Source organism: Delphinapterus leucas, chromosome 6, assembly GCF_059928025.1.
Source record: "Delphinapterus leucas isolate spDelLeu-1000000601 "Yukka" chromosome 6, BTC_Dleu_Yukka2, whole genome shotgun sequence".
NCBI classification, from domain to species: domain Eukaryota; kingdom Metazoa; phylum Chordata; class Mammalia; order Artiodactyla; family Monodontidae; genus Delphinapterus; species Delphinapterus leucas.
This window is the reverse complement of record NC_143134.1, coordinates 10,837,737-10,863,962: the sequence shown is the minus strand read 5'-3', so window position 1 is coordinate 10,863,962 and position 26,226 is coordinate 10,837,737. Positions and strand designations below refer to the sequence as shown.

General features: G+C 40.4%; 1 protein-coding gene across 2 annotated transcripts in view; it reads right to left on the bottom strand.

Annotated features, from left to right (window-relative positions):
- LOC111185348 (uncharacterized) overlaps positions 1-26,226 on the bottom strand; it is a 315,714-nt gene that overhangs the window by 51,198 nt on the left and 238,290 nt on the right. The window contains exon 6 of one of the 2 annotated variants that reach the window (XM_089912700.1): positions 1-26,226. This exon is cut by the window's left edge and continues 51,198 nt beyond it. The exons of the other annotated variant lie outside the window; for it this stretch is intronic. The gene's annotated coding sequence lies outside the window, so the exon portion shown is untranslated. 2 annotated transcript variants of the gene reach the window in all.

The window sequence follows — 26,226 nt, the reverse complement described above, 5'->3', positions numbered from 1 at the left end:
ATCAAAGAAAAGTACTTGGAATCCTATAGCTTCATCCCTGGCTTCCCACCTGGTCAGCCTCAAATAAATCCTGCCATTTGCCAAGCCCTAACCATTCATGGAGAACTGTTGGTCAGGCATCCTATTCAGGGGAAAGACAATGTTATAACATTACTAAAAATGATTGGCTTTTACAATTAAAGTGGATAAATTTTATGGTATATAAATTATACCTCAATGAAAGACATTTTAAAAGGGCAACAGACTGATTAAAAACAAGTGTTAAAGCAAAAATCACACCGGGTAAAGTTAAACAGGCAAGGAAAACTCTCCAAGGCTATTGCCACAGGAGAGAGAGGCCAGACTCACTCTGAACTCCACTAAGACAAGGGACGAGAGAGTTTTTAAGAGCGGGGAGGACCAGTGGCCATCTGCTTTTGACGACTGGACTCGCCAACGGAGTTAGCTCTCTCGTATTTCAAGACAGGGGGCAGTTTCACAACGCAGAGCAAGGCGACCAGGAAAGCTAGACCCCTGCCCAGTCACACTCCCCAGGAGATGGGTGTGGTCATCCTTGACGTTTGCATTTCAAAATATGGCTCCCAGGTCCTTGGGAAAGACATTCCCAGGTCTACAAGAGGCTTTTAAAGTGATCTGCATCTCCAAGGGGCAGAGAGAGAAATCACAATGACAAATTTTCTAAACCTCTAGGAGAAGGGAGGTCAGGATCGCAAGTTTAGTCAAGGGCAGGGGAACTTTAAATCCCCCTTGTCCACAAGCAAACCAAAAAAAGAATTGGCCCATGGAGGCAGGGGTGGGGTGTGTGGGGACACAGAAACAAGAGGGCAAAAATATTAACTACTGAAAAGCTTTTAAAATTATATTTTGCAAAAAGATTTATTAAAATCTTGGATCCCTAAAACCAGAACTGAAAAATCAGATTTTAATAGTCATCTCTTAGCCAAAATGAAAATAATAAAAACAAGTTTATTATGTTGTAGAAATTTCCCAGAATAAAATGGAGAGAAAAAAATAACAACGTGATAGAAAATACTACTCTATTATTTATCTGGACCCTTCAAATCCCCAAAAGATGTAAACACAAAATGTGCTGAAAAGCAGGACACAAAAACCAAACCCCATTACTAAGCAAAATCCGGGCAGTAAAAACTGTCAATTTATACTATCTCACTTTGTTTTTCACAATATTTTCTACAAAAAAAAAAAAAAAAAAAAAGTCATCTCATGTTCCTATGTTGAGTCAAGGAATAATCTGGAGAGAAAAGATGCTACAGATATTTGGGCTACATTTACTTTTTAAGAAGTAGGAAACCACAGAGAATAGCTTGGGCTTTATTTTAGACATTTACATACTTGTGTATGAATTACTAAATAAGTCCCTGAATTTTTTGTTTTATAAAATATACTTCACCTGTGACTTGGCCTCTAAAAATAATGATCACCGGGAGGTTCTGTCAAATACAAGTGAAAAAGCTAAGATTAGGCTTTTTAAAAGTCACTGTTCAGGGCTTCCCTGGTGGTGCAGTGGTTGAGAGTCTGCCTGCCGATGCAGGGGACACAGGTTTGTGCCCCGGTCCGGGAAGATCCCACATGCCACGGAGCGGCTGGGCCAGTGAGCCACGGCCGCTGAGCCTGTGCGTCCGGAGCCTGTGCTCCGAAACGGGAGAGGCCACAACAGTGAGAGGCCTGTGTACTGCAAAAAAAAAAAAAAAAAAAAAGTCACTGTTCATTAAAATGCTTTGCTTAATTAAGCTTTAATATATCCTTTCTGTCATATTATTTTACTTTTTTATTCTTTTTCCTTTTGCTTTTGATCTGTTTTTAGAACTAAAATGTAATGAAAAAAAATGTAATGAAAAATAAATTGCATTAGATTAAAAGGTAATCACAAGAATAATTGAGAATTTCTAACATAAAAACTCATAGTAACCTTGATGCTGTTAGAAATCCGAGTATTTCCTTTATATTACACAGGCAGAGGCCAGAGATTATGACTCAGTTTACAATGTACGCATATGTCATGTCAGCCTTGATACTTGATCAACAGTAATGCCAAAGGTGACAGCAGAAAACTTGTTTCCCTGGTGGATCAGCCTTAGGTGGCCGAGACACAGGACCATCAATCTAGTTAGTAGGTAGGTGTTGGAAGAGGGAAGGGAGTCCTTAAAAACATGAAGAGTCTGGACGTGGTATTAGATAATACAGAGAAAGACGTGAATGACAGAGGTAGGTACATCAGGATAGTGGAATCCAGAAACATCAGAACTATGAGTCTGGTTTAAAAGGTCAGAAACTGGGATGGGGGAGGAATCCTTACATATATCCAGAGTCTGTAAGGATACCCCAAGCAGGAAAGCAAGAAGGAGAGTGGGTTTCCAATTGGCCTCAGGGTTCTGGTGAGACAGGTTGGGACCTGGGACCCTTTGCTGCAGGGCTTGCACCTGGACAAACATCTCCTCCAGCAATAAAATACGAAGAAACAATAAGGGACTAAAAATAACTGCAGGCATGCACAGTTGGGGCAAATTATGGATGAAAAGATACCAAAAGACCAAAAAGCACAGCTGCCACTTCTGAAGAGCCAGGAGCAAAAGCAGGGTACTTTGCATGCCCCCTGCGCTCAACACCACCATAGGGGTGGACAAAACACCTAAGCTACCCCTCCAGCCTAACCCCTGGACACATCCCTGCCCTCACCCCATACAAGAAACCAGCTGGCACCTCCCACCTTGGGGAGCGAGCAAGGGAACCTGTTACTTGTTCTCACTCTGCCCTGCTGCAGCAGGGGCCCCAATAAAGCCCTGCTTGAATTTCCTGTCTGGCCTCATCAATTTCTATTGACTAGGGAAAGTCAAGAGCCCTGGTTGGTAACACTGGGACCCAGGGGAGTAGGAAAGCATAATCCAAGGCATGGGGTCTGGCATTAGGGGAACTGGCATTAGAACCCAGTTGGAAATCTAGGCACCTGATAAAAGAGACCGAGGTAAAGAAGAGCATATTGATTCTCTAAGGCAAAGGCTCTTCATTCCCTACCCAGGGCAACACAGAGGCCAACCCCTGGGCAGATGGAATTCACAGGTGGGGGAGAGTTGACCCACCAGAGTAGAGAAGTGTGCGGCCGTAAAGGCAAGAAAATTCCATCAGCCTCGATTTCTCATGTGTTTAGATCAGGACTTCCTTCCAGACGAAAATCAGAATAAAACTTCACATTCTACAAACGGACATATTTTAATAGTAGAGGTTAAAACAATATAAGCATTTTAACATGTCAGGAACACAAGTAACTTGAGGTAACAGAATGCTGAAGCTAGAACGACAAATTCAAACATTCCTTATTTGGCTGATTTTGTAGATGAAACGGATATGCTGAGCTATAAGACTGCTGGGATGAAGCACCTTAATACCTTGACCAAGAAATGTACCTTCACTACTTTTAGCTGAAATGTTTTAAACAAGATTTAGCCTCAGTTAGGGTAATGACCAACTGACTTCACTATATTAATTTTATTTGTAAGTCCATCTTTGCCTAGAAAAATGATGCAATCTCACACTAACCTCTGATTTACTGGAATTTCCATTTAATGAACACACCTAGGCTTATAAGAAAGATATAACAGCACACTTTTTATTATCTTACGTTCAGTGTGTTGCGTGTTCTAGCTGTGCTATTTCTGAAGCTCTTCCTAAGGCTTAGCCAGCACATGGGAACCAGGCAGAACCCCCAACTACAGCTCTCTTCATAATTACTGAAATGATGACACAGAAGAGGAAAGAGTGGACCATGTTTCCTATCCGCTCCGTCATTACAGTTGAGGGAACCAAAGCTATTGATTAACCTGTACGTTAACCCTGGCTGCACACTGGCATCACGGGCCTCATCCAAATTCAATGAATTTCCAGGTGTGTCACCCAGACAAGGGAAAGTTCCAAATGTGTCCCAGGTGATTCTCCTGTGCATCCAGGATTGAAACCACAGGGTCAAGAGCCCCTTCTTAGGATTCAGAGTTTTGGATTCAAGTCTGTGTTCATCTTCTTAAAATTTCTTTGACTTTAAGTCACTTCACCTAAGTCTGTTTCCTGACCTGTAAAAAAACACCTACCTCTCAGGGTTGATATAGGGGTTAAGTCATGTATTTAGGCTCTAGAGCCTATAAACTCTCAATGACAATTGGGTTTTGTTTTTAGGTGAAACCTAAAAACCCATATTAATAATAGAAACTGTCAACTGGAAAAAAAAAAAGTACAACCTAAAAGTTGAGAATTAAGTTTTATTTGGCAGACACACTGAGGACTTAAGGCAGGTGGTTCTTCCTGAGCATGGATCTGAGACAGGCTCTCAGATGGCTCCGGGGGGCTGCTCTGCAGAGGTCAGGCAGGGGCCAGGACATACAGGAGTTTTTTGCAAAGAAAAAAAAGATAGTTGAACATCAAAAGGTTAATGCTAGACTCACAGACGGAAAACAAACTTATGGTTACCAAAGAGGAAAGGTGGGTGGGGAGGATAAGTTAGGAGTTTGGGATTAGCAGATACAAACTACCATATATAAAACAGGTAAACAACAAAGACCTGCTGTATAGCACAGGGAACTATATTCAGTATCTTGCAATAAACTAATGGAAAAGAATATGTGTGTGTGTGTATATATAAATTGAATATATATATATATATATATATAACTGAATCACTTAGCTGTATACCAAAACTAACACAACATTGTAAATCAACTATCCTTCAATTACAAAAAAGATTACTGCTAATGAAAGAAAAAACAAACATCTCAAGTTAATGAATTTAGCACTCTTCTATAAATTCTAATGAATTTTAAGCTCATATGCAAGAGTCTGGGCTCACTTAAACCGTTCCTCTGATATGCACCTCAGCTATCCAAGGCCAGTGTCCTGCTTTTCTCCATCCTCAGTGCCCTCAGGGTACACAGTCAGGGGTGGCTACAGAGGCTGCTGGCTTGATGGCCACAACATTCGCTGTTTACTGTTATGGCAGGTGACATTCTTCGTCCACATCTTATTAGTCTACTTTTTGATGATACTGAGCTGTAGTATTTAGTGGTACCTTTTATGAAAGCAACATTGACATACATCCCCTTATAGGGGAGGAAAAATCGTTTTCCTCTATCCTTCTAAGTTCTTGACTGGGACTCCTATAACAAAAGACAGATTAACAGGAGAAAAGCATACAAGTTTATTTAACATAAGTTTTATGTGACACGAGAGCCTTCGTAAGGAAATGAAGAAACAGTGTTAATCTAGCTTTGATGAAGCCTGGAGAGTCGTGGAAAGATGGGAGAAGACAGAGTTTGAGCTCAGTGTAGTGAACCGTGGAAAACAGCAAGGCCTGTTTGCTTGGATGACCCTCGGTGCCCCTTTATCTTCAGAGATAAAGAGGCTCCTTCCTCTGGGTACAGGGAGGGCACCTCCCACGTGAGGGTCTTACAGTCTGCCTCGGGAGAAGTTTAGAAAATCCTTCCTGCACCTGCCATTTCTCAAAGTCCTCTAGTTTATAATAATCAATATGCCAAGGAGCCATATTTTGGGGTGGTGTGGCCTAAGCCCCATCACCCCTAAATAAATAATACCCTCCTTTCAATTGACCTTTTCAGTAAGAATAAGTTTCCACACTAAGGAAATGGGCAGGAGGTGCCTGAAAGGAAGGGAGGCATATTACAGTAACTTCTTCTATGTATACCAGAATGTACTATTTATCAAAGATGAAGCAAGGAAAAAGCAAAGCAAAACCAGAGAGACCTAAAGAGGAAATTCAATGCCTGTCTCCAGAGAAGAGTATTGATCACACCTGATAACACGTTTTCTATTGTCTCTTTTAACGAGAGTTTATCATCCACCCATTTGTAAGGATAACTGTACATATCTTAGAATCCAATGTGATTATTGATACTCTTTTAGGGAGTTTTGACAGGCTCATCAATTGGTAAAATGAGAAGAATTCAGACTTCAGTAAGCATTTCAGAAGGCCACGTGGACATTTTACATAGAGATAGAAGGTGGATTTCCTGATGCGGTGTTGACACAGCATTTCTTCCTTTAAAAGGCTACATGGAGAGATCACTTCTGTGCCCCACAGGGCTGAAATGGAAAACTGGGCTCTGGATGAATTCATGTTCAAATCCCCAAAGATGACTCTGCCATCTGTGAAATATAGGTGGATGGAACACAGCAAGTAAACACGCCCTCTCAAGTCTGTTTGGACAAAGTCATTAAACCCCTACTGTGCCCAAGCCAAAAAAGAGCTGGCAGGCTTTCCTTTTACACAGCAATGTCCACTGCATTGTCTCACTTAGCCCCAAACAGGGATGTCAAATAGGGTGAGAAGTTGTACCCATCTTGTCCCGCTGACAGGTGTGACATTACGACAGTCAGGCTAACAACACTTAAACTTGGAATTCTCCTGACTCCCCATTGGCCCTCTTGCTGTGGCAGAAACAAGGAGACATCTGCATTTGAGGGGTTAATAATCCTGGAATAAGTCCAAGATCCATGCTCAGGAAGAACCACCTGCCACCAACACGACTCCATTTTAAACTTGAAGGGTCTACATTCAAGTGGGACAGACGATGGTTTTCCTATGAGCTACTGAAGAAGTTTCTCTGTATTCTGTGTGAGACTGTTATTAGGAAAGACTCTGAAAAATACAAACCAGACCTAGATAGACGTTTCTCCAAAGAAGACATATAGATGGCCAACAGGTACATGAAAAGATGCTCAACATCGCTAATTATTAGAGAAATGCAAATCAAAACTACAATGAGGTACCACCTCATACCGGTCAGAATGGCTATCATCAAAAAGTCTACAAACAATAATGCTGGAGAGGGTGTGGAGAAAAGGGAACCCTCTTGCACTGTTGGTAGGGATGTAAATTGGTACAGCCACTATGGAGAACAGTATGGAGGTTCCTTAAAAAACTAAAAATAGAATTACCATATGATCCAGCAATCCCACTCCTGGGCATATATCTGGAGAAAACTCTAATTCCAAAAGTTACATGCACCCCAATGTTCATAGCAGCACTATTCACAATAGCTGAGACATGGAAGCAACCTAAATATCCATTGACAGATGAATGGATAAAGAAGATGTGGTACATATACACAATGGAATATTACTCAGCCATAAAAAAAGAATGAAATAATGCCATTTGCAGCAACATGGATGGACCTAGAGATTATCATACTAAGTAAAATAAGTCAGAGAAAGACAAATACCATATGATATCACTTATATGTGGAATCTAAAAGATGACACAAATGAACTTATTACAGAACAGAAGCAGACTCACAGACTTAGGAAACAAACTTATGGTTACCAAAGGGGAAAGGGGGGGAGGGGTATAAATTACGGGTTTGGGATTAGCAGATACAAACTACTATATATAAAATAGATAAATAACAAGGATAGCACAGAGAACTATATTCTATATCCTGTAATAAACCATAATGGAAAAGAATATACATACATGTATAACTGAATCACTTCACTGTACAGCAGAAACTAACACAGCATTGTAAATCAACTATACTTCAATTTTTTAAAAAAAGAAAAGAAAAATACAAATCAAAGCCTTAAGAGCAACCAGCCCAATTAACAGGAGTAAATTCTATTCTGAAGAATTCTCTTCATGCTTGTGCCTTCTTATTTCATGGCTCTGCCAATTTCTGAACCAAAACAATTAGTATCATCAGTTAGTTCTTATTGCTTATCTTTGTAAAAGTCCTCTTAACACACATGGGCAAAGCTAAGAGTTGCTAAGTTAATTTTAGAAGTTAGTTTAAAAAAGGAATCAAAACCCGACATATTTTAATTTCTTTATTTTACCCCAAAACACATAATTTGTCAATATATTGACATAAAACCAAGGCCTTTTTTTAATGAATCTGCTGATTGAAATCCTGAAATACCTTTCTTGCAGTAACCCATGAGCCCCAGTATGCATGTTACTGAACTAGCGTGAAAACCTAAAGACTCCTTAAATAACCGATTTGAGTGTAAAACCTTTTGGGAATTTAAGATATTCCCCAATCTTTGGCAGTCATCTTGCCCATATACATAATTCAACAGAATTATGTTTTATTTACCTTTATCATCTCCAGAGTATTCAACTTAGTCTTCATAGAAAAAAATACCCTTTTTATCCACATTCAATGTCATTAGTTTCTATAGTATCAACTTACATAAATACAAAGACACATGCAACTGCCATAAAATGGTTTGGATACCAAGTCATTCTTGGCAAGAAAATGACTCAACCTGTATAGGAAGAAGTATTCAGGCTTGTATGTAATCTTGTCATCTACTACTTATCCTGACCATAAGTCAGTATATGTTTCCAAGGGAACAGAGAACTTAGAAGATTTCACTGAGTCAGTCTAACAGGCGAGTTTAAAGAATATCCATTCTATTTTATGAATATATTAATGTCAATTAAATGATCCCCTGCCTCTCTTAACCTGACTATAAACTCCATGGGATGGATCTAAGGAACTAACACTTAACTCACAAACCAGCCAGAACACTCAGACTAACTTTAGTAAAATGTATTTTTAAAAAGTGAAATCATTAGTAAATCATTCAGGAACCAGTCTACCTAACTGCAAAGCCATGATTTTACATGTCTGTTTTTAAACTATGAATGCTGTTATGTTTAAGTATGCTTTAAAATGTACGTACCAAGAAGCTTGGGCTGTAACTGAAAGCAGAGCAAAGCAGATGCAGGTTAGTAAATGATCTGGAAACCTTATAGGACCACTGCTAAGGGAACCAGCAGAGCAGCATTTAATGAGGAAGCCACATTTTTATTTTTAAATTACCAATAATGCACTAACTAAGGGAATAGAACACTGAAATGGACCTGCAGGGAAGCTGGTGATGGTGGTGATAAAAATCATAGGAGGATTCACACCGAACAATCCACTCAACTGTTTCTTCCTCTTTCCATTGTGTCAAATGAGAAAGTTGTAGGAAGAAAGCAGAAACCTTCCAACAGCTCATCAGGAATGAATGAAACACAGTAGGCCTTGCCTCTCCAATGGACAGCCTGGAGGAGTGAAGAAGCCATCTGTGGCTGTAAATGGAAAGCAGCTGCCAGCTATGGGCCCCGGAAAATGGAACCCGAATTCAAGACACTTTCAGAATGAATCTGCTGTATTCAAGGATGGGTAGAAGTAGTGTGAGGTATGTAAGAGAGATGTTTGATGTTTTCTCACTAACTTGCAACTAGTGTTCACATTTCTTTAAATCTTACATCTTATTGAATATCAAAATTTTTTAGGTTTATGTTAATATCAATTATTGACTATTTAATTAACAGTCCTACTTTCATGGCAAAAATCTGAGTACAAATGTGGACGCTTCTCTGTTTCTCAGTTGAAGTTGGGAGCCTGACTTTTCAAAGCCATAGCTGAGCCACAACTATGATCCAGTCAAAAGACCCTAATTCCAGACAAAATTATCGAACGAATGGTTTCTGGAGTTGCAAGACAAAAACAAGAGAAAGAACCATCATACAGATCTTTCAGTGACTCATTAAAATCTTATGTTCTATCCACATATTTGGAATTATCTGACTCGTCGTGTGATATCAACATCAACTATAATACAGGTTAAATGAGGCTATTAAAAGATAATGGAATTTGTAATTTGGTTAACTCACAAAAACTGCAAGCAATTTTAGCAACTTTTCCATAAGACTGGCAGTCAACACCTCTTTAATAAAAAAATCATTCTTCAAACAAGCAACTGCCATCAGCTTTCTCATAAAGGCACAGAGAAGCAGCTGAGAAAAGAGGTAAAGCGAGAAAACTAATGAGGAATTCCTACTGAAAGAACGTATAAGTCTGGCGCGAAATGTAAAATACGTGCCGTGAGATGTGTGGATACCCCTCAGCAGGAGAGATTGCATTCCAACCTGAAGCAGCTCTTTGAAAACGCCTCAGTTTTATTACAGAAAAGTTATTTCTCATTTAGAACACACTCTTTGATCTTAAGTCTACTTACTGGATCCCAGGGGAATATGCAGCTCTTCCCACACACCTGTTTCACATTCAGCTCGCCAACCACACACACTCACACACACCCCACACACTTCTTTTCATCAAATTAAATATCTCCGAGGTCCCCTAGGTTTTTCTATGGCCTGGGACCCTCTCCTTCCCAAGTCTCTCCTTTAAATGTCCTCAGCTTCTGCAGGTTCCCCCTAAACTGTGGCACTTGGGCTAAAAGCCATCAGGAGAGTGTGGCCTGACACCCAGAAGGGAAGAGAGTATCGCCTTCTTCATTCTCTTAACATTGCTGTTCATGCAGCCAAAGCTGCGCTTGCCCCTGTGACACCCACATCGGGCAGATAATCACATTATCTGTGTTTCAACCGAAATCTCGATTCCTCCCAGAAGCAGGTTCTGTGCCACAATCCCGCCCTCAGAGTACTGGAGACCACAAGTGTAGGATGTCATTCATCTTCAATGGAGCAGGAATCTCAGACCTCACAAAATACTGCCATCTTTAAATAATGCTTTAAACAATAAGGATGTTTAATATTTCATATAACAAGAAATTCAAAGGAATGGTGCTTCTAACATTGATTCATCAGACTGTTGGCTTGTGCCTTCAAGACCGCAAAATGATTGCTACAGTTTTTCTTAACTTTTTATTTGATATCGGGGTAGAGCTGACTAACAATGTTGTGGCATTTCAGGTGCACAGCAAAGCGACTCAGCCATGCGTAGACGTGTATCCACTCTCCCCCAAACTCCATCTAATCACTTCTAAACAGATCCTGACACCACTGTGCACAACAGGCTCACTTGTCTTTCACCATATTTTTAGAAAAAGAGTTTCTACATATGCATTAGATGTATTTTAAAAATTATATTGCAAAGGAACAAGGATACAGCTACACCTTAAATAGATTTTATTTTTCTTTCTGTTGACAATAGTTCACTAACAGGCATATCAAAAACAAACACATTTGATTAGGGGTACTGGCATCTAGCTTATATTTCTATAACTAATCCACAGATATATCAGAGGTAACATGCAAAGTGTCTTGATGAAGTTAACACGCTAAATGTACACAGTTTGTTCTGATCTATCAGTGTAGTTATCCTGTCAAAGGAAATAATGAGGTAAGAGCATCAATTGGTATTCATGAACCCACAGGTAATTACCGTTTCTCTCCAGGGAAGTTTGGATTACAATTAGCAAGATACTGAATACCTGAAATCAAGTAGGGAGGTGGTACTTAAGAGTGAGAAAAAAAAGAAATAAGAGTAATGAAAGGTAACCTCATCTACTTGGCCGTTTCACTACAATTAGCCCCATCTCATACCCACTTCCACGTGGACAACAGAATCCTATGATGAAGAGTGTCCTGTCCTGAAATGCTAACTATATCCAAAGCTTAGTAAGAATATGAAAAATTTTCAGGAATCGATAATTTGTACGAATTGTGAAGGGAAATTTTAACAAGGATAATGTCAACACAAAAGGTGTGTTAGCTTCACCATTATACACACCCACACATTCAGACAGTTCTCTTACCTCTAAGGGCAAATAATAAGAAACTTGGGGCTAATCTTTTGGGAATTTTAATCAAATAACATATCTTTTTAGTAATAGAGCATCATTCATGTAGTAAAAGTAACAAAGCCCTCAGTTGGGGAGTTTATCTTTCCCTTTTTAAAACCTAAGCCAGGAAAAATAATTTTAAAAACTTTTAATGGCCTATATAAAATGACACCCCTGCTAAGATACCAGTTTAGTATCCTGCAGTTTAAACTGCCATTTGTCAGATAATTGTTTATTTCCCATCTTTGCATTAAAGCAGAAGGCTAAATTTGCATTTTTGACCCACTTTGTTTTTGGAAGCAAAGTTGGCGTTTAAGAACCATTGAAATACCCTATCTCACTGTCTTCACTAGTCGGAAGGCTGGGGAAAACGTCCAAAGAAAACTCAATATCATGAAAAGTGACTTGTTGCATATATAACCTAACTGTCCATCTTATCTCTGGAAAGAGGAAAGCATAACTCAAGGAGACATCAGCCTGCAGAGAGAGAGAGCATTACCTTCACCCTCCATCCGCATCTCAAGATTCCACATTCACTTCCCGTCTGCACAGCTTATCATTCTGCCCCAACTAATTTTTATTTTCTATGTTGTTAAAGATCTTTTGGCCTAGACTTCAGCCCACTGGAATACCGCTCAAAGATTCACTCTGTGCATGCAGATCTCAAGGAGAGAAAGTATGCTTTCTCCCTAAGTTTTCACTATCTCCAGTCACGGAGCACGAATACATGGTACCATGAACCTGACACTGGACCCTCTGTTGGCCATAGTTCTAGGCGGCCATCTTTCAGTGAGATGCTAAGCCCACCATATGTCAAAACATAAGTGCGATGGACAAGTTAAACAAGAAAGGAAGACTTTTTTTCAAGATTTTTGCAATAAGGGAGAGAGGCTGAACTCAACTCCCCAGAAACAAAAAGTGGGGGAGTTTTTAAGCCAGGGTGAACTAGTAGAAAAATACTGAAGGACATGGAGGAGGTGCTGGGCTGGACCATGTGATGAGGCCATCTGTGCTCTAATTGGTCCTGGTGAAAGTTAGGCTCCTCCCCTCCCACAGAGCCTGGGGGCAGGGGGCAGGGGGCCAGGAGCTCTATCTTCCTTGATGATCTCAGTTCAGAAGAATAGGTTCCACCTAGGGGCAGGACAGGAATAAAGATGCAGACGTAGAGAATGGACTTGAGGACACCAGGAGGGGAAGGGTAAGCTCTGACAAAGTGAGAGAGTGGCATGCACATATATACACTACCCAACGTAAAATAGATAGGTAGTGGGAAGCAGCTGCATAGCACAGGGAGATCAGCTCAGTGCTTTGTGACCACCTAGAGGGGTGAGATAGGGAGGGTGGGAGGGAGATGCAAGAGGGAGGGGACATGGGGATATATGCATACGTATAGCTGATTCACTTTGTTATACAGCAGAAACTAACACACCATTGTAAAGCAATTATACTCCAATAAAGATGTTTAAAACAAAGAAGAATGGGTTCCAGGTCCTTGAGAAAGACGTTCCTGGATCATAAAATTGGCAAGAGGCTTTTTAAAGTATTTACATCTGAAACGGCAGAAAAATTGAAAGTTTTCTAAAGCAAATCCTCCATGAAAAGAGAAGTCAGGGGCCCAGAGTCAGGAAGAAACCTGTCTAAAGTTCAGTGGAGCTCAGGAGAGAAGCAGGCCACCTTGTTCACACCTGTCACAGTTAGATGTGCAGAGCTGAGCTGCTCTGGAGTCACACCAAGTCAGGGAGTCGTGAGGCATCAGGCGATGAGACAGCCAAGGGTGCAAAGCCCATCCAGGCTCACCATCTCCCCACACACCTGGCCGTCTTCACGGAATCACAGCTGAGGTCACCCCTTCACGGAAATCAGGGCTTTTGTTTCTTATTACTTTGCTATTTAATGATTATGTATAATAATTATTAAATAATGAAAAATGACGACATATAATTGAGTATACTGTTACTCTCGCTGCTGCTAAAATCACATCCTCTCCACAAGCAAAAAAAAAAAGACTGAAAGTTTCCATTTCCCCAGAAATTACTATGGTTTTATAAAACTCTTGCAAAACTCAAACAGGCCGATATCGGCTTCTCCAGCAGGACTCTCAGGCTGCTGCCACCTGGGTGTCTGATGCTTCTCTACAGACACACCAGGACCCATAACACCACCAGCCACTCCCTAGAGAATGCTACCTAAGAAGCTAATACTGGGAAGGCTGGTTCTCAGTCCTGCCTTCAACGCACCCAGACATCAAGCTTACCTAAAATTACCCTGTTTCAAGCACTGTTTCGAGCCCTGCCCATCCCGCGAGGCATCTTACTTTATGGAACACTCAGCTGTCCACTCATCTGTTTCACTCTCCACTATGACTGGCCCTGGATTTTCTCGGGGCACCAGCTCCCTGGAGGTGTCAGGCTGTTTGAGAGCTCCCAGCCATTCTACTGCGGGAACCCTTTTCCCTCGTCAGCAAGCCAGCAGGAACCCGCTCTTCCAAAACTGAAGCCCATGAGCTCCGCCACTTTCTCCTCAGAGTCTCCCTGACCTTCCTTTCTGAAGAGTGCCCTTGAGCTCCTATTACAGCACCTTACTGTACTGCAATCATAAGTCCATTCATCTGTGTCTCCCACTGGACTACTTGTGGAAAAATAACAGTTTCTTCAGTTATCCTTGATCCCTTAAAGGCACTCAAACATCTGTTGAATTAACTGGAAATCTATTTTACACCTTCCCCATATGGCTGCCTCCATGACCAGCCCTAACTAGATGCAAGGCAGCACCCTTTGACCTATCTCTTTCCTCGCTCTGGACATAGTGGATTAGACCCGTTTTTAGAGCTTATTATACCTCTCTCTTTTCAAGAGGGTATACAGTTAGTGACCTCAATCATGAAAAAGAGAAAAGAGTGCTATAATTAATACGATCTAGGTGATATGCTCTGTAGAACTAATAAGCCCTGCATCCTTTAATCTCATCTTCCCTTTCAGAAAAAAATATTTTTAAACATATATTTTTGGACAATTAGGACTTATAACTAATAACCATGATAACAACTTAAAAGGCAAAAAATTAGCAAGATATCAAACACAATCGTTTAATTTTTATGAAAAATCCACCTGGGTGTTTTCCTGTCTCACTTTGATTTAGGCTTTTGAGGCTATATTTATTCCGTTTGAAGCATTCTAGACTTCATCTACGCAGGAAATGTTTCCCAATACACTCTGCTATTCATTCTAGAATAGCATTTTGCTACTCTGTTTGGTCTGTTATGGGAAAATGAAAGAACAAAGAAACAGGGAGGAATTTCCAGATGCCTTTGTAGTAAAGCCCATTTTATAGAATCTAAAACTTAGAAGTTTTGGTTTTTCCAGATCAAACTGTGACTCCACCTAGTGTCCACGAGGAATTTAAAGCACAGGAATCGACCAGCCCTTCACTAGGACAGAGGAGTCTGACACTCACCAGAGAAACCAGCCATGATTTTCCCCACAGCGATGAGCAAATGGCTTGTCGGATAACTAACATTTTAAAAACAGATAATCGTGAATGTGTTTACCACTTGTTGTCCTGGATATCACGTGTCTGTGCCTTATTTTGTTAAATCAACAGAAAGGAATATACCTAGACTTTAATATCTTAACTTCCTACAGCATAATGTCTAGTGAGTTAAGATTTAATGGCATGCCCCGACTTTTACAGAGGATCAAATAAAGGAAGTATAAATTTGAAATGTGCCTTTTAAACAAAATTATTGAAGACTCGCCTACTCTACAATTCATTGGCTCACACAAGAACGTATTTGCCAAAAAGGTAAACCTTGACACAGAAATATAGGTACTCTGTATAACTAGGTAAAAAGCAGTATACAGCCCATTATGTTTCTTTTTTCCATAGCTCTCATAAGCTAACTGCTATATTCAACTAAAGGAAGGCACAAGATAAATTTCATCCTTCCCTCATTTTAATACATCTGGTGCTCCTTTTATTTTTATTATGAATTTTTATTGTGGAAGGAACACCTACCTGAGATCTACTCTCTTAACAAATTTGTTAAGTGTGCAATACATTATTGTTGACTCCGTAACAGTGTTACAGAGCTCAAAAGCTTTCCCCATGTTCACCCTTCTCCCAGTGCCTAGCAACCACCTTCCCACTTTTTGATGCTATGACTCTATTTTAGGTTCCTTATAAAAGTGGAATCATGAAGTATTTGTCTTTCTAGGATTGGCTTATTTCACTTAGATCATATCATCAAGGTTCACTCCTGTTGTTGTATACTATACAATAAATTTTACATAGACTTTTGATTCAGACTTTTTTTTTTTTTTTTTTTTTTTTTGCGGTACGCGGGCCTCTCACTGCTGTGGCCTCTCCCGTTGCGGAGCACAGGCTCCGGACGTGCAGTCTCAGCGGCCACGGCTCATGGGCCCAGCCGCTCTGCGGCATGTGGGATCTTCCCGGACCGGGGCACGAACCCGTGTCCCCTGCATCGGGAGGCGGACTCCCAACCACTGCGCCACCAGGGAAGCCCAATTCAGTCATCTTTTAAAGTACACAAATTATTTACGTAGAGCTTGGCAAACTGCACCAAGTGATTACAAAAGAGAACCAAGTAATGTCCACATAGACCAAAAACTGAAAACTGACCAGCAACTCAGAAACCCCCATGCGCCGCCCTGCCCCCAGCACCAGTCTCTACCATCTATTACAAACCACAATCGAAAGAAGTAAAATATAGCATCTTCTCCCCCCGTTTCTCTTCATCTACTTCCCAATGGTCACTCACTGTAGTAAAACTCTGGGGTGCTTTAACACAGAGGGTGACCTCAAATAGGAATTTCAATGCTTTGAGGAAGTGATTTAAGACCCCATTTGAATTCTTTAATTCCTTTGTACAGTTTATTCTTGAACCTTAAATGTTGTGTCTGGGTTTCTTTCCTTCATTTATTTTTGCCTTCATTTTTGCTTTTTTGGCAGGATACACAGAGAAGTTGAAAACCTGCAGCAGCATGAAAGGAAGTGTGAGGGTGAAGAAAAGAAGACAAACACACTTTTAAGTGTGAAAGATCCTCCGTCCTTCAACAATGGGAACTTTTCATGGAACAGGTTAATTGGACGCCCTGTGGTGCTGGGGTGTACAGTTCCCAAGAACTGCTTCGCCCTGAAAAATGTAACCTGTTTCCTTGATATTTTCGATCTTCCTTCATCATGCATTTCTAGGCAACTTTTCAACAACAAATATTGTCTTTGTTATAAATAACATACGCACATGTGTGTCAGTGAAATGAAACAGAACTGCATTTTGTTCTCTGCCTGGCAAATATTATGGATTTAAATCTTCAAAGAATAAAATGATACATATACTGCAATACAGGTTAGTAGAACAAAAAACATGTATTTTAATAAAGTGCTTGATTAAAGAACTTAATGGTCATGTGCTCTATTTTTCTTTTTTCTACTTTTGACCTCAAGATACTGAGCATTTACTATGTAGCAGGTACTGATCTAAGTATTTTACAAGGATTATGTTATTTCTTACAATAATGCCATGAGATATGTACTATTACCATCATGTCTTTACAATGTTACCACTGAAGGCTCATCTACTCTACAATTCACTGGCTCATCCAAGAACTTACATTCCAAAGATATAAACATCCACACACAAATTTGGGCATATTATTCTGCAGATTGTAAGAAGGATACAGCCCATTGTGTTGCTTTTTTTCCATAGCTAGCTGCAGACCCAACTGCAGGAAGGCACAGTTTTTACAAAGGCAGAGAGAGGTCTAATTACTTGCCCAAGGTCACACACCAGGAAACAGAATAACCAAGGTTCACCTGAGACTCCAGAACCTGAGGTATCAATTGCTAAGCTATAAGTGTCTTTTAAGAGCTTTTTACTAATTATCACATAACCCCCAAATAATTTATTAAAACATTTCCTGAGTGTGTGTGTATATATATATCCACAATATAATTTGAATTTGTTTGTATGTCTCTAAACATATTAACAGTTTTGCATATATCTACTTCCATTTATATTTATATACCCAGATTTTAATTCTGAAGTTTCAGAAATGTTAATTGGACAAGTTTCAGAAATGCAAACTGTGTAATATGAGGAGTGATGGAAAGGTCCCAGGATGGCCCCAGAAATCTGCCACCCGACATGAAATTTTGTTATCAGAGACCGATTCCTGTGGATGAATTAGCAACGTTTTTAAACATGTAAATACCTCAGGAAGACTTAATACATTATCCATTTTTTAACAAATATTTATCAAGTGTCCATGTGTGAGATACTATACTCGGTACTGGGAAAACATCAATGAATAAAAACTCCACCTTCATGGAGCTTTCTGGTAGAGAGAGAAAATAAGAAAAATATGGTAACTAATGAGTAAATTATATGGAATTCGAGACGATATGTGCTTTGCGGGAAACAGAGCGGAAAAAGGAGTATTTATAAGCGTGGGTGGGGTGGGATAAGGAACAGAACACGGTCTTCGGTACCATGGTCAAAGTAAGCCTCGTGGAGAGGTGAGGCTTGGACGCAGACTTGATGGAGGAGGTGAGGGAGTGAGCCAAGGGGATGCTGGGGCGAGAAGGGGTGTGGGCAGGGGTTCAGACAGAGGAACTAGCCAGAGTGAAGGCCCCGAGGACAGAGGACACCTAGTAGCCTAGTGTGTTACAGAAGAACCTAGTATTGGGCTGCAAATTGTGAGGGAGGAGAAAAGTCGTGGGAGACCTGACCAAACAGAACAGGGCTTAAAGACTCTGATCGTGGAGAGCACTGCAGAGTGCGGTCCAGACATCATCTTTTACACTAAGTCAAATGGGGAGCCCTACAGGTTTTAAGTGACGTGAACTGACATTTTAAAAGGACCATTCTGACGTCCACGTTGAGAATAGCCCCAGACGGATGAAAGCTGAAGCAGAAGACCCTACTGGAATGTTTACTACCTAATGCAATAGTCCAGGCAAGAAATGATTTTAAAGTTTCTCAAGATAGTACTTGTTGGAAGTAGTAATAAAGGACCAGATTCCAGAGATAAATTAAAGTTTACACAGTAAGACTGCCTGATGACTGGAAGTAGCTGGGAGGCAAAGAGGTGGTGAAGAGGTACCCCAAGGTTTTTCGGACAGAATGCTGAGTAGGATAGAGTTCCCCTCAAATGAGACAGTAAATGGCTGCTGGTGGACGAGAGGGGAGATCAGAGGTTAAGTTTGGACATGTTGAGAATGAGGTAATTATACATCCAAGTGTAGATTTCAGTAGAAACACGGAGTGTATGAGTCTAGAGGTTTGTGGAGAAGTCCAGGTTGGAAGTTTACGTTTGCTGTTAAGTACTGATCATTCCTACACATGTAAAGGCAAAGTCATCAGGACAGAAAATATTGGCTTGGCCAAAAAGATCGTTCGGGTTTTTCCGTAAGATATTACCGGCCAACCCAATATTTCCCTGATAGGTGTCTGAATAAGGTTGGCAATTTTGATGGGAGTCTTGGATGCAAGAGGAAGGGGAGTGAAGAAAGGTGGTATAATTTTAGTCTGTTCAAAGACCCCTGAGGCCCATCACAGGGCCCATATGATTACCATTATTGCCACAAATACCCAGGAGTTGAACTGTGGGATCATATGGTAGCTCCATTTTTAATTTTTTGAGGACGCTCCATACTGTTTTCCATTGAGGCTGCACCAACTTACATTCCCACCAACAGTGCATAGGGGAGGCCTTTTTCCATATCCTCACCAACATTTACCTCTTGTCTCTTTGATCATGGCCATTCTGACAGGTATGTGATGATATCTCATTGTGGTTTTGATTTGCATTTCCATGATGATTAATGATTTTGAGTATCTTTTCATGTACCTGTTGGCCATCTGTATGTCTTCTATGGAAAAATGTCTATTCAGATCTTCTGCCCATTTTTTAAATGGGTTGTTTGTTTCTTTGCTATTGAGTTGTAGGAGTTCTTCGTATATTTCGGATATTAGCCCCTTATCAGATATAATATGGTTTGCAAACACTTTTTTTCCCATTCAGTATGTTGCAATTTCATTCCGTTGGTTTCTTTGCTGTGCAAAAGCTTTTTAGTTTAATGTAGTCCCACTTGTTTATTTTTGCCTTTGTTGCTTTTGCTATTGGTGTCAGATTACAAAAATTATCACCAAGACTTATAGCAAGAAGCTTACTGTCTATGTTTTCTTCTAGGAGTTTCATGGTTTCAGGTCTTCATTCAAGTTGTTAATCCATTTTGAGTTAATTTTTGTGTATGGTGTAAGACAGAGGTCCAGTTTTCCCAGCACCATTAAAAAGACTGTCCTTTCCCCTTTATATATCCTTGGTTCCTTTGTCATAAATTAAATGACCAATTTAATATGTCAATTAGAGGTAAGAAATAGAGGTGGGGAAAAATGTCTAAATAACTTAGAGAAGTTGTTTCTCATCTATGAATCATTGAAAACTTGTGTAGCTTCCTTCATTTATATTTCTAACCAGAAAACTGCCTAGCTTTTAAATTATTTTATGTAAGCATTTTTTTTTAAACAAAGAAAGTAATGCCAGTGGGAAAATAATTCTGTTTGGATAATGTATGATCTATGAATTTCAGTAGCCTTTCACATTCCAACGTGTTTTCATACAAAGCTAGTAGAAGATTTACATTGAGAATAAAATATATTTTAAGAATAATGTTACATATGATGTTTTCATATATTGTTTTTTGGAAATCAGTTTTTAGTGAATGTAGTTTTTGGTATATTACATACTCTCAGCTTTCATTTATATTTTCCAAAATAGCAAGAGGAAAAAAAGGTTTTCTTAATTTTAAGGAAACATTAGCAAATTAAAGCTTACTAGAGAGCACCCTGATGACCTATATATGAGTGAAAGGAAACAATATTCAAAATAATAAAAATTTTTATTGAACTTATGAAATTGAATCTTGCTTATATTTCTTTTGTCAAGTATAATTATATATTCGTAACTATTCTAACAAAATTAAAGCCATTAGTATCTGGAAACTTCCCTACTTAATTTGATTTAAATATATTTTTCAAGCTGATAGCTGAGGACTCATTCAATTCCTTCAAGTGCTAACTTATGCAAACCAAGCATAAACAAATCACTTTTCCCATAGAAACATACACTGAACAGTGAGATATTATTTCTGTTTTTCATTACCAAGGCTATCAGCTGGTATTCAAACAATAGCATATGCAACAGGAGACTTATTATTGAAGGTGACTGCAAAACAGAGAAAATAAACTATAAAGAAATGTGGTTAGGACACAGGAAAGCAAGTTTCTACAAAATGGTATATAGGAGAAGTCAGGTCCACAGCATCACCCCAGAGATGTTATCAAACCCTTGAAAGCAGCCCAAGTCTTCCTAAAGCTCACACTGAGTCCTTTGCTTTTTTGTTTGGCAAATCAAAGGAGCCTATAATGGGAGAAGAAAAACTTTTAAAAGTAGAAAAAGCATCAGATAAAATAGGGAAATTATCAATCCAAACAAGGCGATTGTTATTCGAGGGAATTCATAGAAAGGCCTAGAACACGAAGGGATTTCTGTGGTTCCTTCTGGCAGGCAAAGGGCTCATCCTTCACCAACAATGATAATTCAAAATCTCATGATTAAAACTCTTCACGGAGTTTCTCCAGCAGTCCCCAGTAACGCTTAAATGCCTTTGTTTTAGTTAAAACCAGTAACTTCTTAGAGAATCTTTGAAGAAAAGTGTTCCCAAGTAAACTATTAATTTTTTCCCCTGACCTTCAATATGTACCAACACAGAGTCTGCAAATGGCAGGTAGTCAATAAATGTTTGTTGAATGGCTAAGTGAATGAATTCACTTGCACCAATAATAAGCAAAATGGTATCAATTTTGGAAGAGTATATATATTAAAAGATGCAGGTTTACTAAATTCAAGAAAGAATTCAATAGGTACCGTTACAACTCTAGGATAGGAAATTATAAAGATAAACATTTAAAAATGGACACTTTTGTTCTAGAAATGTTAGCAGTAGTTAAATTGTATTCAATTTTTTCAGATTTATATGTTAATATATAATAATTTCATAAATTAACTGAGAATTTCTATCCTAAATTTTAATATAATATTGTCAACCTCAATTATGCACTTATAAGACCTTCAATTACTTTGCTTTTACTGTATTATTATTGAGTCAAAATATGTTATGTTATAAAAACATTTTCTTTTCTACTCCTATGTAAAACTATAATCATTGCAAAATATGTGTCCTGTGTCCAATAGTGTGAGTCTCTCTACGTGTATGCATGGGAGAAATTTCTAAATGAAGTTATTTATGTTAAGAAAATTTCTATAAGCACCCGATTCACTGTGAATCAGATCTATGCCAGGCAGGGAGGATGCAAAGTCAGTGTCAAGGTCAAAGGTTCCCAAATTTCCGCAGTGCCTCCATCATTGTTTTTCTCATGGTGCCTTGAAGCCAAAGGTCATCTAACAGTTCCCTTCACTAAGTAGTGAGGTCCAAACAACCTATAAAATAGTCATGTCTTACAACAGTCCAAAGCAATCTTGATAAAGAAAACCAGAGCTGGAGGAATCAAACGCCCTGATTTCAGACTATACTATAAAGCTACAGTAATCAAGGCAGTATGGTACTGGCACCAAAAAATAGAAATATAGATCAATGGAACAGAATAGAAAGCCCAGAAATACACCCACACACGTACTGTCACCTAATCTATGACAAAGGAGGCAAGACTGTACAGTGGAGAAAAGACAACCTCTTCAATAAGTGGTGCTGGGAAAACTGGACCACTACATGTAAAAGAATGAAATTAGAACACTTCCTAACACCATACACAAAAATAAACTCAAAATGGATTGGAGACCTAAATGTAAGGCCAGACACTATAAAATTCTTAGAGGAAAACATAGGCAGAACACTCTGACATAAATCACAGTGAGATCTCTCTTGACCCACCTCCTAGAGTAATGGAAATAAAAACAAAAATAAACAAATGGGACCTAATTAAACCTTTTGCACAGCAAAAGAAACCATAAACAAAATGAATAGACAGCCCACAGAACGGGAGAACATATTTGCAAACAAAGCAACCGACAAGGGATTAATTTCCAAAATATATATACAGCTCATGCAGCTCAATATCAAAAACAAAAACAACCCAATCAAAAAACGGGCAGAGGGCCTCCCTGGTGGCGCAGTGGTTGAGAGTCCGCCTGCCGATGCAGGGGACGTGGGTTCTTGCCCCGGTCCGGGAAGATCCCACATGCCGCAGAGCGGCTGGGCCCGGGAGCCATGGCCGCTGAGCCTGCGCGTCCGGAGCCTGTGCTCCGCAACGGGAGAGGCCAAAAAAGTGAGAGGCCCGCGTACCGCAAAAAATAAATAAATAAATAGTGAAATAAAATAATACCTTTATCTCATTTTTAAATGAGCACAATTACTTACTAATAGGGTGCCCAAGCCTGTCAGGCCCCACACTCCTTCTCAAACCTTCCCAAACTTTTCAAACAACTTCTCAAGCCTTGAAATCGAACATTCCATCCCACACGTCCATTTCCTGCTCCACTTAATTTTCACATGGTGCTTGTTCTTATAACTGCAACTGCAGAAAACCCAGCTTCACAAAGATATGACATCATCTAAAGGAATGTAGCACAAATAAGCCAACAGTGCACAGGGCATCTGACAAATGTCACTGTGTTTCCCTCAAAAATTTAACATACCCTGGAATGCTGTTGTAAATTCACTGTACTGCCAATTTAGAAACCCCGGATCCAGGTGACAGAGTAATTCAGGGTTAAGGGGCAAGATGAAACACAAGAGCAAATAATTACAATCCCTTAAGGGCAGAGCTGCACAGCTAGACGACAGTAACAAGGGTCACATGGAAAGTTGGACCATTTTTATAAAATGTTAGAATAAGTAGTATATTAAGGACTTCTGCCTTTTTTTATTATGAGTTCAAGAAATTTTTAGGCAAAGAGAATAGATGAAAAATCCATTGGCGGTAAGAAAGGAATGGAGGCCAAAATACGGACAATCATTCGGTCATTCAACAATATCTAAGTCACCCTTCATGGTCAGCAGACAGTAGCTGCCACAGCAAGAAATAAGAAAAGAATTCAGCCGAAAATATCCTCCAACTCTTGCCTCTTCCTACATGCCCCTTGGACAGAGTGACTGTATGTTGGCACCAGAGCAGAATGGTGCCTGGGGTGTAGTAGGTGCTTAATAAATGATCGTATGATGACAATTAGATGAGAAAGAACATATAGGAGTAACTTAAGATGTCACATGTGCAAGACATGAACAAGGGCATCTGCATCTATTTATTATTTATGTTCAGCATGCCTCCAGAAAGTATACAAAAAGACACCTCACCTATCCCACTGAGGGCAGAAGATCAAAAACTATGCAGTTGGAAGAAATAAAACAGATTTACTCCAAGAAATGTTGCACTGTTAGCAGCAAGACAACAGGCCCAAAATGGAGTTTTTTATGCCAAGCCCCACATACCCAAAGCAAGACTCAGGCTTAGCTTACTTACAGCTTTGGCTCTCCCAGAAGCGGATTCTTAAACCAGTCAGCCGGGCATCCCCAGGCCAACACGAGCGAGCCCATGGGCCACACAGCCCCCGCCGGCCCCGGAGGTCAGGGACCCTGACACAGCCCGCCCACCTTACTGGTGTCACGGCCGCGTTCTGCTCCCCCGCCTATAACATCTTCCATTTGCACAGCTCCTTGGGCTCCTTTCTCTCTGCTGATGGGATGCTGCCTGACTCATGCACCACTGAATAAAGCCAGTAAGATCTTTAACATTTACTCAGTTGGATGTCGGCTTTTAGCAGCTCAAGTATTTGAAGGGAGATGAGAATGTGAATTCTGTGTGTTGTTTTTTAAGCACAGTAGAATCCTTAACAGGTCAGAATCTCAGCTACAGTGACAAAGGGGGCCGGTTTCAGGCGCTGAGTCACAGGGGGCCCTACAGTGAAGTGCGGGTGTCGGGGAGAAGGGACATTGTTTTCCTCCACAGCCCTGGCCTGAATTCCCACTCCACACAGCAGCAGGCAAGTCTGGCACTCACAAAACTTGAGGCAGCTTGCTTAGTGATGGTTCCGCAGGGAGGGAAACCTCGACTCTCTTAGGGTCAGTGATGGAGGGATGGGCCTTGGAACTGACAAAAGTCAGAAGAGCGAGAGAAGAGATCGGGGATTCACAGAACAATATCCCTCGATGGGTAGGGTTTAGGGCTTATATACCACCTTCATGGGGGAGAGAAAAGGGAGAAGGGTGCTTCTGGGCAAACAAACAGAGTTCTGTAAAGATAAATGGGCCCTTAAGAGGACAGACGGGAGGGGTGACTTGTCTGCTCAGCCAGGTGCTATTATGAGTCTTCTTCTCATCCTATGAATATGAACCCTTAAGCCACATCGGCTCAAAAGTGAACCACCACCACCCCTCCACCCCTCCCACAGAGCCGAGTTTAATGAAAGTCAGAGGGGCAGAGAGAGTGAACGCTGGAGAAATGCCAGCAGTTGTGATATACCCACTGGACACCCCCCACTGACACTTCTCTTCCATTAGGGCCCTCCCACGCGCTGGTTTACTGTCGCACTACCCTTTCCATCTCCACTCACTTCCACTTTCTCTGATGCTTCTGGAAATGCTTTCTCTTGCATATAAAGCAGCTGGATCCACCGTCTCCAGCCCCCATGCCCCAACTCAGATCCAAGCTCACGTTTGGCAACAACAAAATCCATCAGCTCCCGCAACTGAGCCAAGGTGACATTCATATAATCAGCAACAGCAAAGACTGTCAAAGGCCCCTTTTAAAGGCGGTTCTTATTTTCATATCCATTTCCCTTTTCACCATTCCACCAGATTTCAGTGTCCAGGAGGACCTGGGAGATACTGCAGGCTGGGTTCCAGACACCACAATGAAGCCAATATCGCAATAAAGCAAGTCACACGAATTGTGTTGATTTCCCAGTGCATGACAATGTGTAATAGCGTTATGTCTAAAAGAAATCATGTTCATACCTTAGTCTAAAAATACCTTCTTGCTAAAGATGCCAACCATCCTCTGAGGCTTTGGCGGGTTGTGTGGTAACATCAAAGATCAATGATCACAGATCCCATAACACATGAGACTCATGAAAACATTTGGAATATTGAGAGAATTACCAACATGGTGTAACTGAGCAGGACCCTATGGGGCCTTCCCAGGACAGGCCCTTCCCCCATATCCTCTGCTTTAGCTCCTCTCTGAAGTACCCAGTTAACAGTATCTGATGCACATTTCCTGAGTTCTTTTACAGATGTGGAAACTCCCCACCAAATGGAAGAAATTAACTACTTGATGACCACGAGCACACAGCCCTCATCACGCTCCAATCTGGTTTAACTCATTCTGACTTGCTTTTCACAGATGACTTTTCTTTCTGCTTAGCCCTATCATTGTACCTGGTATTCTTCTCTTTTCGACACTCCACTTTGCACACCGTTCTTTGTAAGCTTTCTTCATTCCAGAGAAGGTCACAGTTTGATAACCTCGAGAACCACAGAAGCCCATAAAGAGACCGCCTGACGCCAGCCTTGATCGTCCTCAGATGATCT